Genomic DNA, 14,796 nt, shown 5'->3' with positions numbered 1-14,796 from the left:
GTCCGGGGGAGGGTCCCGGCGGGGGCCCCGGGCCAGCGCTGCCATGCACTGCGGAGCGCGGCCGCGGCCGCTCCTCTTATAGCGGGGTGTGGAGCCGCGGCGGGGCCGCGCAGCGCTCGGCCCGCCCGCCCGCCCCGCCCCGGCGGCTCAGCCCGCGGGGCGGCCGCGCCCGGCGGGGCAGCGCGGGGGGCGGCCCCGGCCCCGGCCCCGGGGGGCGGCTGCGGGGCGCGGCGCCTCGGCACCGCCGCCATCTGCTGGGCACCGCCTGCCCGCCGCCCTGCCCGCCGCCCTGCCCGCTGCCCGCCGCCCTGCCCGCTCCCCTGCCCGCTGCCCTCTCCCCTGCCCGCTCCCCTGCCCTGCCCGCAGCCCTGCCCGCTGCCCACTGCCCTGCCCGCAGCCCTGCCCGCCGTCCGGCCCTGCCTGCTGCGGTGCCCTGCCCGCCGTCCGGCCCTGCCCGCTGCACTCTCCTGCCCTTCCTGCTGCCCCCTCTTGAATCCCCGACGCTGCCCTGCCGTCAGCCCTGCCTGCGGCTCTGCCTGCAGCTCCCGGGGCTCCCAGGCTGGCCCCTCCTTGCCACGGGGCTCCCATCCAGGCCTGGCTGGGACCGGCTGCTGTTCCCGCACCGCTCGCTCTCCGGCTTGGCCCTGAGGTGGCTGGGCCTGCGAAGAAACGCTGTCCCAGGACAGAGGCATGGTGGGGAGGGATACAGCTGATGCTGAAAAACTGGATTTCCTCCCGTGCCAAGGTTCCCCTCCGGCAGCTGCCCAGGCTGGGCACCCCCAGCTGTCCTGGCAGCCCCAGGCGAGGCAGCCCGGGTGTCTGCCCCACGCCGGGAGCGGGGAGGGGGCCGTGGGTGCCTGCACAGCACCTGGCTGCAGGGTGGAGAGGGGGCTCTTCCCTCGCGATCAGCAAGCAGCCTTCTCTGCCGGCAGCGCATCAGGATTCCTGGAAGGGCTTCAAAGCCATTAGCTCCTTGTTTTGTTTGTGAGACACTATCTATCAGAATAAAGCCTTACCCAGCGGAGCTGCTCCCAGGGCGCGAGCGGAGACGGGGCTGTGCCCGCTCTGCCTGCGGAGCCCCCGAGAAGCTGTGCTGCGATTCAAAGAGGCAAGCTACGATCTTGCCGCTAATGAAAGGGGTTTTTCATGCAGCGTGACAGGCACCGCATCCCTCCCGCTCCCGGGGCTGGAGTGCCGCCCGGAGAGGGCCTTTTGCTTTCCCTTCCTCTTGCTGTTTTATTCGTGGCAGCAGATGTTTGCGGTGACATGACAAGACAGGTAGCAGGTCGTGTGAGCAACGCCTGCGCTGCCGGCGACGCAGCCAGCTCGCTGCCAGCCCTGCTGCCTGTCCCCTTCGGCTCTGTCCCCTCCCCGGAGGCGTCGGGTGGGTGGGAAGAGCAGGACCAGCAGCGGGGCAGGGGCCCGGGGGTCCCTGCAGGCTGAGGGGGACAGGCAAGGGGAAAGCAGTGCTGCTGATACAGCACGGCGGGGTGGCTCGGGCTGTCCCACGGCGCTGATTTGGGGCCCTTTGTGAAGTTTCCCTGTGCCTGACAAGTGCCCGGGGTGTCCCTTCCTCGAGGGAAGAGCGCAGGACCCTGTCGCGGCGAGGCTCACGCCTATCGTGTCAATAACGTCCGTTTGGGGAGTCAATAAACAGACACGATGTGAGCTGGTCCCCACGGTTCAGCGAGCTAATTAAGCTTCTTCCGCTGACCTGGTTTCCAAATCTTGTTAACTTGCTGCCTTCAGAACAACTTGAAATTTCCAGCACAGACAGGTTGGGATTGCAGAGGGCTGCGGAGGAGGACGGGGTGCTTTGGCGGAGCTCAGCGGGCACCAGCGCAAAACCTCTTCCCCTTTGCCCCCTCCCAGCCGGACGGTCCCAGCACCGTGGAGCTGCGCCGTGGGGAAGGGGCAGCAGGGCAGGCGGGCAGGGTGCTCCAGCCATGGGATTTTTGGTTTCGGCACTGGTGAGGTGACAGCAGGGAGCTCAAACCCCTGCCACCCCCCACCTCGGCCAGTGGCTCCCACACAGGGACCGGCCCCCCGGCTGCGGCAGGGGCCCGTGGTGCAGGGCGCTGGTCAGAGCCCCTCACCATCAGCGCTGTCCCCGGGTGTTTTGGAAATCCCATTTCCTCCTCTTTGACTGAGGAAACCGGCTGCAAAAGATGCCATAAAAGGGTGTTAGGGATGCCTGAGACAAGAAGTCAGAAATGAGGCAATGTCAGGATGTTAACGCAGCCTCCTTTCATCCCTTTGTGTCTGTGCATTGCAACACAGTCTTTCACAGCAATTATTAGATGCGTATTTTTCCCATAAGGCGCCTGCCTCATTCAGTACCCAGCATCTACCACGCAGCTCAGGCTGTGCAGAGGAAGCTGCTGCCTGCAGGACCCTGCATCGTTCAGTGAAAAGGGACACGGTAGTGATGGGGGTAAGAGGACAGAAGAAAAAAAGGTGCTAATTTAATTTAATTTTACTGACGGGTTCCCTGGACAGCGGGTTTCTTATCCCTGTGTCCTTGGCCTTGTGAGATGCTGAGGGAGTCACCTGAACCAAACTTTCCCCACCCAGTCGATAACTGTGTTCCTTTTTTCCTGATGCCTGACTCGAACACAGGCTGGCTGATTACTGGGAGAGCTGGAAGTTGCTGCCTGCATGTGAAATAGCCGGGAGCTGGGCTCCAAATGTATCTATCTTGTGCTATCCCAGCACCAGGGACTTGGAGCCATCAGGCCCACCACCTCTACAGCTGGCGACCTGGGAAGCCACCACCCGCACCTTTCTGTTTGAGGCTGCGCCCAGCCGCTGTCCCTGGGAAGGGATGCTGGTCCCCGGGGCTGGAGGGGCAGCCCCGTCCCGCTGCCGCAGAGCGGGGTGCCCGGGGAAAGCCCCGGGGAAGGGGATCCCTCCTCGCTCCTGCGTGGCTTGGGGCCCAGGTGAGGAATGGAGAGGGGAATGCAAGGGAAATATCGGGTGGCAGGTCCCAAGGCCAGGAGAGACGGGGTTAGGAGAGGTCAGAGAGATAAAAGATCACGTAAGCATCTCTGTCCTCAAAGCGCATGGAGGGACGGGCCAGCAGCAGCCTTAGCTCTGGCATTTCTGTTTTACTTGAAGCCATAGCACCCCTTTCAGCACACCTAGATACGGACACGTGCATCCATACATGTTTGCAAACACGCACACGTCCAGTCCCATGGAGCAGCTTTCCGAGGTCTCTCTGTAGGAGCCCCAGGCTTTCCACCCACTTTCTTTCCTGAAATGACTGGTAGTCATCTTGGTGAGCAACCTGCACTGCTGGGCCCTGTGAGTCACAGTTGCAGGAGGAGTGGAAATGCCTTGGCCAGAGATCCAGCTGCAGCCCTTGCTCCAGGGTGCCGTGGCACAAATGTGTCTGTCTGTCCCAGAGGCGCCAGCTGGCCGAACGCACCCCTGCCAGCCTCAGCTCCCCGCAGACCTGCCTGCATGTGCGCTGGCAGCAAAAGGCTCTTCTTTCTCAGCAGGAAGATTTAAGTCCAAACAACAGCAGCGAGATGCCCGCGGGGGCCCCAGCGCAGCACAGCCCGACGCCTCGCACGGAGCACTGGGCAGGCTGCAGAGAAGCAGGACTCTGACTCATCAGAAGCTGGTGACATTTTCCAAAAAAAGCCTGTAAGTCCAGGGCTGTAATGTTCCCAAAAGGCAGCACAGAAGCCTAAAGGATCTGGAGACCCCATTATACCACAGCACGTGGTCTGTGTCATGAGATGGAGGAAATTCTGCAGCGCTGGGCAGTTCCCCACCCATTTTTCTCTTGTCCCTGGCCTCCCCTGTGAGCTGGGATCTGGCAGAGGTAAAGTCAGGAGTGGTCAGATGCTGCTGCATGCTGCCCTGGTGCAAAGCCAGACTCGCTCTTCCAGTGATGACAGAATTACTGTCCAGATGATGGAGATCAGCATTTTGCTTTGAGAGTCCCTGGAGAACATAGCAACTGGGACCAGAGGCAGTGAAGTGGGCAGTGGGTGTTTTAAGAGGGGGCCCTGGGGGGCTATGGTGTGACCATCAGTTGGTGCCTCATCCAGCACAGGACCCCACTCCTCTTCCTCAGTCACAGCAACCACCATGCCGTTCGCCAGCGGTTTGGCTTTCTTCCAGTTTGCACAGCAGCACAACAGCCCTTCCCAGCCATTCCCCGTGTCGGCAGGAGGAGACACAGGCAGGCAGAGGCAGATGTTCCCCAGGCTGCCTGCAGTACAGTGATAATCAAATGATAGATTATTTTCCAGCAAACTCGCATTTTCAGCCATTAATTTTAGTGCTGTGCAAATGGTTTCAGCGAAAAAAATACCCAGCCAGTGGAGAATGGCTGTGAGCTGGATCTGCTCCCGGCAATGCTGGGGTGCACTGTCGCCCATCTGTGACCTGTAGCCATCCCGCGAAGCCAGGATGCCTATGCCGTGCACGGGAGGAGCTACAGGTCCTTATCTTATTATCACGGGGGCTGAATCCCTAGGCCAAGTGCAACAAATGTTCCCAAATCAAAAGCAGATGAGTGAAAACAAGTGCTGCAGAAGCTCTGGAGCGACTCGTCTTGCATGTTGGGAGTGCTGGGCCTTCACCTCCCCTCCTGAAAGCTCAGGACACCAGGAGAGGAGAGGTGCTGCATGATCTGCCTAAGAGAGGGGTGATGGCAAAGGTTTTAGGGCATTGGAAACCAGTGTTTGTCCTAAAACCTGCAAGAGTCTTTCACTCTCTAGCCCTTCAGGAGAGCTAATGGCTCTGCCGCAGCAGCACGCTGGAAGAGCCAAGGAGCTGTCGTGGCACGCAGCAAGGCTGGGGGCTCCCAGGCAATAGCAGGGCTCGTTGCCGAGGTCGGGCATCTCGAGGCTGCTTTGTTTCCCCCCTCTGCGTGTGTAGCTGAGCTCGTGTCCGCCACGGCACTGCAGCCCCTGCTCCCAGTCCTGCCGCAGGGCGCGCGGGGACCCACGGGGGCCGCTGCCCCGCGGAGCCCGGCCAGCGGCTCCTGCCGAGCAGCACCAGCAAAGCCGTGCAGAGGGAGATTTATAGCAGCTGCAGCTCTGGCCCCTGAGGTACCTGACCTGCTTTCCCATTGCCAACTATGTTTCAACCCATTAAAGGTCATTGGAAGTTGGGGTTATTTTTAGTTTTCCCTTTTACGTTGCCTTGAAGCAGCGAGGACTGAGGGAAGGAAGAAACATCCTCCCTCCCATCAGCCGTTAGGTCAGGATCCCGAGATGCTGTTAATGGACAGCCTTGCCCATCACGGGCTGCCTGTGGACCTCTCCGCTCGTGGAAGCTGGCCGGCACACCTCCCAGCGCCCCAGAGCTCCTCGGGGAGCACCACCTTCTCAGAAAGAGCAACTTAGCCTTGGCAAATGCTGCTTCTTATTGCTGCAGTGGTGTTATCACAACAACTTGTTTTTCCTTTTGTTCCTCATATTGTTTCGTGGGGAAACTGAGAATCAGGGCGATTCCTGGATTGGGGACCTTCAGCCTGAGCATGGCACTCCTCGCTCCGGGGGCTGGCGGCAGAGCTCAGACCAGGTCTCCGGACCACGCTGCCCGTGCAGTTCAGAAGGAGACCGAACGATGTAATTAAGAAAAGATAATTTCTTTTTACACTTCTAAGCATACCAAATACTGCAGAATGGCTAGCCTCGGGTAGGCAGCGGGTTATCTCTTTTCTAGGAAATCTCACTTTTTTTTTTTCCCGCGGTCTAAAAATGGAATGCAGACACTTAAAATAAATTCCCAGAGAACAAAACTGAGAAAACACAACGGGATTTGAATCAAAGTGTTTGGATTAATTAGCTTAAACTGAAAGCTTTCATTCTGATTTCAGCCTCAGCTTTATGTACAGAAAATTAAAGCAGCAAAGCTTTGTAAGTTGAAAAATCAAAATGTTCCACCCTGAAAATATCAAAACAAGATGCTTAGCCTCACTGAGCCGCTTTGTTGCTTTCTAAAAGGAAATGGCATCAAGACCAACACCTTTACAAGCATCTTCGATCATTAAGAGGTTCAAAAAACCCTCTAGATCAGATCAGCATAGGCAATTAATGTCTTAATCAGTTTTTCTCTTTTTCTTCCAGAGGAAAGTCTAAAAATACTGATTTTTTCCAAATTATCAAAAGATTTCTTTAAATATTTTCCCTTTACTGTATGGTCAAGCCTGAGCTGTGTGAATTAGCTGGGGTGGTTCGTATGAATCACGTCTTTGCTCAGGCTCCGCGGCAGGCACTGCTCGTCTCAGCGCTCGCTGGGCTGGCGGTGGGGAAAGCAGCACTGGAGCTGCTTTTTGGTGCTGCATGTGTGGGAGACAGCTATTCAGCACCCTACAACTCGCATCGTGGAGGTTGGAATGAAAAGTGATACGGAGGCTGGGGTTTCATACATATTTGTAGTCTAAAGATGAACAAAATGTGTTTTCGTGACCATTTTCCTACTGTGGGTGAAATTGAAAAATGAAAAATTGGAGATCTGGGGGGTTGTGCTCACTTTGTCATTTTTCGTTCTCCTTCCTCGTCTGGATCATTTCTGTTTCAATGGCAAAATAGGAACAGGGTAAAAGCAGAGGCAGAGGAGAAAAATAAAGGAAAAGAGAGACTAGAAGGGAGAAATACAGGGGAACCGAGAAGTTAAAATGAAATATTTTGAAAGTTTGATTTTCTAGAGATATTTCCGAATGAAATACATTTCCCTTGGAAACTTTGATGTTTTGAGTAATTTTTCCTTCTGATTTTCAGTCAGCTCTATCCAACGCAGCACCCGAACGAACCCTGGCCGCACACCCCAGGCAGGGCTTGCCTGGCGCGCTACCTGACCCGTGGTGTCTTTAGCACAGAGGCAATAAAATCCCCGCTGGAAATGAGCATGGCTTCGCTGGCTGCTCGGTAGCGCGGTGCACGGAGGCTGGCTTTTGCAAGTCAGCAGCCGGCGGTTCCCAGCCGTGTGCTCACAGCAGGCCCTTGCAGATGGACGCCAGGGAGTCATCGTCCCCGGAGGTGTCCTCCAGGCCCGGCTGGTTGCACTCGTGTCCCCGCTGAGCCTGACGTTGCTGCTCAGGATGCTGGTCCCCTACGTCGGAGCCTTCCCTCATCTTCCCTTGCAAGCCCAGTTCTGCAGTCCCACAGTGCTTTCCCCATCCCAGGGTTGTTGCCCCATCCCGGGGCCCTCCCTGGGGACCAGGTGCAGGCTGCTGGTGCCCGGGAGCTGCGGGCAGCAGGGCTGGGGCCTGGCTCCAAAGCTGTTTTTGCAATGTTGGGACTGCGTGGGGAGCGGGACGCTGGCGGTGCGGTAGTTGCTGCCATCTAATGGCTCTGACAATTAATATGCAGGAGCGGGAGAGCCCGGGTGCACTGTGCACATCTGCTGGCTTGGTAGCTACCAGCTCATGAGCTCTCCTGCGGGGCTGCAGGGCTGCTGGGCGGGACGGCGAGCCTGAAGAGCAGCACAACGTCCCGCCAGGTGACACTGGGCACAGCGGGGAAGGCAGAGGTTGGGCATTCCTATTTCAAAGCTGGGACGAGATCCTCAGAAGTGATGCTTGTCAGTCCTGGTAGCTCTGCCCTTCCCAGGGAGGTCGAAGATGCTGTCATGCCCTGCCATCTGCAAGCCTGCGGAAGCAGTGGGATTTGCATGCTGGAGGTCTGCATCCCAAACCCACCTCAGGAGATGTGATGGGAGTGTCCCAGCAGCCCAGCGGGCCCCTCAGCCGATTCCCCCTCTTGCAGCGAGTCCCAGCAGGGCTGCTCTCCCAACGCTGGCTGTGCGGGTCCCAGACAGCAGAGCCCCAGCCTCAACACACTCAAGCATCTCCACTCTGCCGACAAGTGGCCACTGCTCCCCTCTGGCCCGGCACCGGCCGCAGCGCCCTGACACGAGCCCTGCGCACCCCCCCGGGGGAAGAGCAGCCGCCTGGCTTGTGCCTCGTGGCCAGCAGCTGCGCGCCAGCGGCTCCCGGACCAGTCTGCAACTTGCAGGAAAACAGCTCAGATTCGCCCCTCTCAGGCACGTAGCCCTGATGCAACGGCTTTCCAAGCGCCTTCACAAAGAAAGGCACAGTGCCACCTTTTTCCAGTTTATTGGATGGGAATAGCACAGCCTCTGGGCTCAGCAGCAGCTCCCCAACACACAGGGGACACATCAGAGAGACCTTCCTCTGCTGTCCCCAGCACAGCCCGATAGCCTTGGGCTACCTGGCGCCATGGGAAAACCTGTCCAGCACATAGGTGGCCACGGTGCAAAGGCTGAGACGGCCGCTTGCGCACAGCCGTGTCCGGCCAGCGCTGTCCCTGTGTCCCTCCGGCCGGCGAGCAGCCACCTCACGTGGGCCAGCAGAGAGGATCCCCTCCAGGTTGCTCCAGGTCCAGAGAGGTGGGCGAGGCAGGAGGGCTCCCCATAGGTCCTGCCTGAGCTCAGCACCCCAACGTGGGCTGCAGGCGCTCATCCGCACCCCAGGTCCTGCCTGGCCATACTCAGGGAGGTCTCGGTGCCCCTCAGAGCCTGGCAGCTGTCTACAAGCTACCTGCCATCAATTCTCCTGCATTATTGATAGGGTTCAGGCCATTTAAGGTCTGGCCAGTGCTGGGCAGAGATACTTCCAGTCCGGGAGAAGAGCAGGGATGAGAGGCCAAGGAGAGAAGCTGTGACTGGATGGGGCAGCAGGAAGGGTGGAGCTGGGGGACCTCTTTGCAGCACCTCTTCCATTAGCCAAGAGAGATCAGGTGGCCAGGAGAGAATTTTCATCACCTGGGGACCCTCTTCTGCTGTGAAGACTGGGTGGATCTGGCTGCCAGCTGTGAGTCTGTCCTTGTGGGGCTGATTTGGGGGTGGGTGGCCATCTTGGCTGGGTGCACGGCAGGGCCAGGCTTCGCGGCGGTAGGAGAGCTGAGAAAGCGGTGTTGTGGGTGAGAGGGGGCACAACGGCTCTGGGGGAGGCACTGGTCAGAGGGGCGGTGGGAAGGGCTCCTCTTCTGCAGGTGACATGGAGAGCAGCCCCTGCTCCATCCCAGGAGAGTCAGGGGTCTGGGACTGGGCTGCCTGGGGGTGTGGGACACGCTGGGAACGTCAGAAGCTCATGACATATCTCCTCATGTCCCCTCGTGCCCTCCGCTGGGGAGCAGGCGTCCTTGTGCAGGATGGAGTTGCTTTGGGGCGGAGAGCCCGGCACCCCACCCCTCATCCCTGCAACCTTGTCGTAGCGCAGAGAGGAGAGACCTGACAGGAGTCGGAGGGAGCTGGGAGGAGTATCCCGAGGGCGCGCGATGGTTTCACGAGCTGTTAGCTCAGATCTCACAGAGGACGTGAGGTCCGGGCTACCTCTGCGACCTTGGAAGGAGCTGTTCTAGAGGCAGAAGGAGGTTTTGTCTGATAGTCCCATGCCTACAAACTGCTGTGATGTGTGATGCTGTGGCTGTCCCCCCTGCAACCGTTGCCAAAGCAGTGGTGGTGCTGGAAGGTGCTGCAGCTCTGCCTGCACCTGGGCGCGGGTGCCCGAGCGAGGCAGCGCGCTGGAGCCGTGACTGCTGCGGGCAGGGTGGCCGAAGAACGGATACAATGATCAAAAGAGCTCGAAAAGGCTTTGAGACGCAGCACCGTGGGGCTGTACGTTTGCAACTGCTATTCCTTGCCGCTCTCCTACGCCTTATCATTGAGCTCTCTATAGTGAAACCGGCACCTCTGAGACACCTGCACATGGATTATTACAGTGGGGCTTTCCCTGACGCCTCCAAACCTTCCTGCAAGCTGAACTGGAAAAAACCCAAGATGTTTGCACAAGGGTGAACTAGAAGGCTCCTTTCAGCAACACAGTGCCAGGCAGGGGCTGCAGCAGTCTTCAAACCCTGGAGCTCAGCTGGCTGGCTCTGGTCCGTCCTTCTTCCTTCCCACGCCTTATCTGCGGCCTCCACTTCCCTGGCTCTGTCTCCGCGCAGTCTGGAGGCTCCCTTGGGCGGTGACGCCGCGCCGCTGCCTTTGAAGCGGTGGTCACGTTCGAGAGCCGCAGGCGGGAGCGGGGAGGCTGCTGGGGGTTCACACCCCAATGGCAAGGAGGAGACCTCAAAGCAGCAGCCCGGGCTGCCTCCCGCGCAGGGCGGCCGCTGTCCGCGCTGCAAGGGTGGTCCCAGCCGCCAGACCCACCGGCACGGCTGACACACGCCGTCTGTTTTCCAAGAGCGCTTACTTCCTCCGCCTCTGGCTGAAAACAATGTGAGAGGAGCAGGCCTCAGCACTTCTGAAAATTAAGCGCTGAGTTCAGCTTAGTTCAGCTCCGGAGCCCGCTTAACCCTTTAGTTGCAGGATGGAGCAAATTTCCCGGTGCAGGCAGCAGCTTTGGATCGCCATGTGCAGCACAGGATGGAGAAAAGTAAGGGCCTTGGAGATGGAAGAAAAGTCTTGAGTGAGGGCCATCAGCAAAAACAAGTATCTAAAAGCCAGGCCTGTCCGGCTGCATTTCCGTGACTCGCCACGCCGGTTTTGCTGCAAAATGTTTCACCTCCCCTGTGTCCTGCAGCCGTGCATGAGCCCCCTCCTTCCCGAGCTGCCCCCAGCTGCTGGCACACCAGGAAAGACACTGTCCCAAGGCCACCCCATCTTGGGCTCGCGAAGGCAGGCATGGAGGTACGTGGGGGCAGGTTGCTCTCTCCCATGCTCCTGTCCCTGCCCCGAGCAGGCAGGCGCTGGCGTGCAGCCCCAAGGGCCCGGGATTGCAGGGGGGGGACACGGTGCGGGCAGGTGCTTATTGCCGCTCTGCACCCATTTGCAGAGGGTGAAAGCAAAAGCAGAGAGTGCAAGAATGAGGAAATGTCCCCGCTGGCCCTGCTGGCTCCTGCCAGCGTCCCCGCGGCTCCTCCGGCTGCAGCTGGTGCTCGGGCGGGCTGGGCTTTCAGAGGAGGAAAGGAAAGCGCTGCTGCACCTAGCGCCAAAACGGGTCCCCCCACCCGTATCAGAGAATCAAAAACATGAAACAGGAGTCTGTTTGACCTGAAACAAAACGTTTCATCTTGTTTGTTTGCTTTTTTCCTCGACTGAAGTCAGGTTTAGGCTGACTTCCTTTTTCTTTCAGGTTCATTTTTCAATAACAAAGTGAAAAGCAAGGAGGCTTCGTTTTGAACCTGCCAAGGAATGGTCAACTTCTGAGCAGTCCCAGAAGGAAACAGGAATATTAGAAAAGCTTGATGGTAACTCTTTCATTGTTTTCAAAAGAAAAAAAACAATCCCTGTATTTTTCTCTGCTAGCCCTGCTTGTGGAGTTTAGCCGGGGCGCACAAATACTGCTGGGTCCACAGATCTCTTGTTCTGTGTGTCTGTATTTGCAGTTTGTCAGAGAAGAAGGGGTTTTCGGAGCTGAGCGCCTCTGCCACCTCCCCGGGATGCCCGAACCGCGGTGCAGGTAGAGCCTCTCCCCAGGCTCTGCGGAGCGGAGGCAGTCGGCACACAGCGAGGACAGACGGTCCCGAGCCCCAAGGACGCAGCGCTGGGGCCGGGAGCAGGGGACAGGTGAGTCCAGGAGAGGCTGCTCATGCAAAGCAGCCGCTTGCGACAGGAGGGAGCCGCGGCCGGTGCGGCCACGCTCGGGCTGAGCAGAGCCCCAGCTGCTCCCTGACGCCGTGCCCGTGGGCAGCCTCGCTGGATCTTGTTTACTGCAGAGCCGGGGCGAAGGTGGTGCCTGGGCGTTCGTGCTTCCCCTGGGGAGCCGGCGGTCTGCCGGCGTGCCGGGCTGTTTATAGCATAGCTCCGGGTAACTCATTGACCTCCACGCCGGCGGCTCTGCTGGGAAGCGGAGGTTCCCAAGATGATAAGCTGCTCTTGGAAGAAATTCCTTTCCTCGTGCAAGGGAGTGGCAGCACTGGGTACGCTCGCCCGCCTTGCGAACACGTACACAGCCCTGTGCACACGCACAGGCGCGTGCCGCGTCCCGGCACCGGCAGCATTCCCTCGGGAGACCTGGCTTGGGGAGGTCGGAGCTTCGTGGCCAAGAGTTCTCTGGGAGGAAAGTGGTGCCGGGGAGCAGAGCGAGGGGCCCCACGCAGGTGCGTGCAGAGGAGCAGGTCAGTACAGCCGCTTGCACCGCTCTGCCTTGCAGCCGCCGTGCCGGCGCTCTCTCTGAGTGCCGGTCGCATGCCTGTGCCCTTCGTCCCCAACTGAGCAAACACAGCTGGGACGTGGCGGTCGCAGGTGGTTGGAGCAGTCCAGTGCAGGGAAATGGCTGCACAAATCCAGGTTGGGGCAGAGAGTTTGCATTTTTGGTCCTGACTGTATTTGAGGCTCAGATCTGGTGGTCATGAGCACACTGGGGAAGGATAGGTTTGGTTTGGCTCCTTTGTACCCAAGAACTGATAGGAGAATGACAGAAGAAATCCCAGCAGACATCCTGGTTTTAACAAAGCGGATTTGGTCCCAGGGAAGGGTGCTGTTGCGTGACAGCCCTGGAGACCGACAGTGTCTGCAGCAGCTACGTCCCCCCGACAAAGGGTGCCCACACAGTCACCCTGCCTCCCCCGTCCGTGCCCTGGGGAGGGAAGCGTGGCCGGCTGGTGCTCTGCCTGCAGAGGCTGCCCGGCTCGCATGGCTACACCGGGTTTGCAAAGGGAGCAGAGACCCTGGAAAGCTGGCACAGGCAGAGACCCCCAGCCAGCGCAGGCTGAGACACCCGGGACATTGCTTCTGTACTTATTAGGGCCAGGATTTTCCAGGGAGACCAGGCTGAGGGCTTCAGCTGCTGCAACGGGGGCTCTCCAGGGGAGATCTAGGGGTGGTAAGCAGAGAGGTAGGGAGTGGGACGGGAGGTTTTTGGGTTGCTGGCCAAAAGGAAAATTACGGTTCAGGTCAAACAGGAGGCTGCTGCCTTTGCTTGTAGAGGGGTGGGTTTGGTCACTAAGTTATCTAGGTAAACTTAAAAGCATAAAGAAATTGCAAAAGCACAAATGAAGACATCTTTGTTTAGAAAATGAAACAATGTTGTATTGATTTAAAAAAGAAAAATATTATTTTCCCCTGCGTAGAAGAATTTGATGCTAATTGGTGAGCAGGTACTGCTAAAAGCAACGGCATTCTGAATGAAGGAAGAAGCTTTGTCTGCAAATACCTGCCCTCTTCGAGCACTGAGCACTTTGACAACATGGGCTCAAACCAGCAACATCTGTCATGTAAAGATGTGCCTGACTTCATCACGGAAGCTTGGGCAGTGTGCTCTGAGCACAGGCAGGCAGGCCAAAACCCGCGCCTGATCTGAATTCCCCCTCTGGTTCCTGCACCTTCAGAGCATCCCTAGGTCGACTGGGGGAGTTTTCTAAATGCGGGGCTTTCCAGGGCCGGTGTGCAGCAGGAACAGACAGTGTCCTTGCCACAGGGAGGGCAGTGCCGGCCTGTCCCAGCAGCTCACTGCCGTGCAGGTCCCCGCAGCTGTGCAGCTTTGCACGGGAAACATCAGCTTGACTTTAGCACACCAGGAAAGAACTGCAGCGCTTTGCAACCTAGTGTCTGGGGCTCGGGAGGGCAGGTGAGCTGCAGTGAGGAAGATGAGGAGGATGGTCCCTTCTCCCGGCAGCCCCAACATTTCGACATCTGGTGTCTCCCAATGAGGACCAGAAATCCCCACTCTTTCAGCCTTCTCCTGGGCAGGCAGGCTGGTGCCTCGCTCGGTGCAGCCCTCCCCGCAAAGCCTTTTGGTTTGACTTCACTTTTGTTGGAAGTTTCGCAGCCAGCTCCACGAACATGGACTCTGTCCTGCCACAGCCTGTCCCACAGCTGGCTACTGCTCATGCTTTAGGGGTATTGCAGTGGTGCCTGGCAGCCCCCGTCATGGCACAGGAATCTGTCTGGTGAGAAATTACTCACTGGAGTAATTACTCACTACTCTGGAGAAGCTCAAGGCTTCGGGATGCAGCCTGGGCATCTGGGAGAGCCAGCAATGCTCCTGGAGCACACCACAGCAAACGAGTCACTGCTGCGGTGGCACTGGCATTGCCTGGTTGCTGAAGTAAAGGTCCACCCCTAAAAGACCTCCCTACCTGTGACTTCTCTCCCTTGCCCTTTTGGTTTTCATTTTGCAGGGGCTGTGTTGCTCTTCCCCAGAGATGCTCTCCAGACATCTGCCACCCAGAGCGCAGTGAGACCACGCAGCCGGTCCCAAGTCCTGGTCCTGGAGGCTGGGGAAGGTCAGAGCGTGTGAGCGAACAGGGACTGAGACTCCATCCTGGGCAGCCCAAGGGATCCCGCACAGCAGCCAAATCGGTCCCTGCTGGGGTTCACACCTGGGGTTCAGACAGTTCTGACCTCGGGGATGAGGTGAGCCCCGCTAGCCCCGCAGGAGCCCACGTGTGCTTGCAGAGGACTCATCCGTGGCTTGCCTGGACGTAGCTCTGCTCTGTTGAGCTTAGCGTGGAGCGGGCGGTGCTGCCAGCTGCCCTTGCTGTGAAACGGGGGGAGCGCGGCCGTGCCGGGCAGGAAGGTGGTCCAGGAAGGGCTGCACCGCCAGCCCCGCAGGGAGGACGCTCCAGCGGGGCCTCCCCGCAGGTGAGGCAGGTGCTTGCAGCAGCCTCAGGAACAGGGTGGCCCTGGGAGGCCGGGGGAGATCAGCGCTGAAGCTCTCCGGAGGGGCCAGCGGGAAGCTCGGGCGGGCTGGGCAGACCGCGGGGTCCCTGTGCCGCAGCTGGCGGGAGGAACGAGAGGAATGCGCGACGTGGGCAGGCAACAGGCTCCCAAAGGCAAGGGCGAGGGCAGAGCCCGGGCAGCGGTGGGGCCAGCACAGGGCAGCGGGGCCAGCACAGGGCAGCGGGGCCAGCACAGGGCAGC

Source organism: Platalea leucorodia (assembly GCF_965183815.1).
Source record: "Platalea leucorodia genome assembly, chromosome: 11".
NCBI lineage: Eukaryota > Metazoa > Chordata > Aves > Pelecaniformes > Threskiornithidae > Platalea > Platalea leucorodia.
The sequence above is the reverse complement of the archived record's forward strand: the minus strand, read 5'-3'. Positions refer to the sequence as shown.